Raw genomic sequence first — 2,084 nt, 5'->3', positions numbered from 1 at the left:
TATTTACTTTATTAACCATCATACAATGTGAGAACTGTTGTTGTATTTACTTTATTAACCATTATACAACATGAGAACTGTTGTTGTATTTACTTTATTAACCATCATACAATGTGAGAACTGTTGTATTTACTTTATTAACCATCATACAATGTGAGAACTGTTGTTGTATTTACTTTATTAACCATTATACAACATGAGAACTGTTGTTGTATTTACTTTATTAACCACTATACAACATGAGAACTGTTGTTGTATTTACTTTATGAACACCATTATACAACATGAGAACTGTTGTTGTATTTACTCTATGAACCATTATACAACGTGAGAACTATTGTTGTATTTACTTTATGAACCATTATACATCTTAAGAACTGTTGTTGTACTGAGATAATGTCTTTTTTGCTATATTTGTTACTGTTTAATATCAATCATTTTTCAGTGACACCTCTAAATATTTAAGATATTCCATTTCTTCAACTAATAAAAACAGGTATTCTGACTTATTTGTAATAATTACAGATCGTGGTCAAGCTGGTGTTGACTTTTTTCTAATCACTAAGAGCAGTACATATGTTAACCTCAGTAATTGTTTGTTGTGAAAGAGTATCAGTTTGTTGAAAGATTAATTAAGTTCTGTCAGTTATCAAGTGATTTCTTGCCTTAGTGAAAGATTAATTAAGTTCTGTCTACTTTCAGATATCAAGTGATTTCTTGCCTTAGTGAGCATGTCATGAATGATACATTTCAGGACAAAAAACAACGCATTACCAAAGAATGTAGACAACACCTTCGTGTTGAGTTGTTAGAAAGGGTAAGACAAGTAATGTTTAGGGTTGACATTTAATAATTATATAATTCTTGGGTAAGATAAGTAATGTTTAGTGTTAACATTTAGTAAACTGTCATTTAATAATTATATAATTCTTGGGTAAGATAAGTAATGTTTAGTGTTAACATTTAGTAAACTGTCATTTAATAATTATATAATTCTTGGGTAAGATAAGTAATGTTTAGTGTTAACATTTAGTAAACTGTCATTTAATAATTATATAATTCTTGGGTAAGATAAGTAATGTTTAGTGTTAACATTTAGTAAACTGTCATTTAATAATTATATAATTCTTGGGTAAGATAAGTAATGTTTAGTGTTAACATTTAGTAAACTGTCATTTAATACTTATATAATTTTATGTGAGATTTGCGATAACTTATCTTGTTTGCTTGTTTTTTACTACAAAGAAATAAAGTGTCCCAAGAAGTCAGAGTTTTATATGTATATTACATCTTGACTGGGTAGCTGGTAGTATTGATTATATTTATGCTCTACAATACCAATAAATTTTTTTTCGTTATTAATGGTGTCAACCGTCTCATACCAGGAAGGGTGGTTAATGTTTCTATTGAGACGTTATTAATGGTGTCAACTGTCTCGTACCAGGAAGGGTGGTTAATATTTCTATTGAGACGGACAGTTGACACCATTAATAATTGTACCAGGAAGGGTGGTTAATGTTTCTATTGAGATGTTATTAATGATGTCAACTCTATCATACCAGGAAGAGTGGTTAATGTTTCTATTGAGGCATTATTAATGGTATCAACTGTATCATACCAGGAAGGGTGGTTAATGTTTCCATTGAGACGTTATTAATGGTGTCAACTGTCTCGTACCAGGAAGGGTGGTTAATGTTTCTATTGAGATGTTATTAATGATGTCAACTCTATCATACCAGGAAGGGTGGTTAATATTTCTATTGAGGCGTTATTAATGGTATCAACTGTATCATACCAGGAAGGGTGATTAATGTTTCTATTGAGACGTTATTAATGGTGTCAACTCTATCATACCAGGAAGGGTGGTTAATGTTTCTATTGAGACGTTATTAATGATATCAACTCTATCATACCAGGAAGGGTGATTAATGTTTCTATTGAGATGTTATTAATGGTGTCAACTGTCTCGTACCAGGAAGGGTGGTTAATGTTTCTATTGAGACGTTATTAATGATATCAACTCTATCATACCAGGAAGGGTGGTTAATGTTTCTATTGAGACGTTATTAATGATATCAACTCTA

The sequence above is a fragment of the Limulus polyphemus genome, unplaced genomic scaffold, assembly GCF_000517525.1.
Source record: "Limulus polyphemus unplaced genomic scaffold, Limulus_polyphemus-2.1.2 Scaffold2329, whole genome shotgun sequence".
Classification (NCBI taxonomy): Eukaryota; Metazoa; Arthropoda; class Merostomata; order Xiphosura; family Limulidae; genus Limulus; species Limulus polyphemus.
This window is presented reverse-complemented; position numbering follows the sequence as displayed.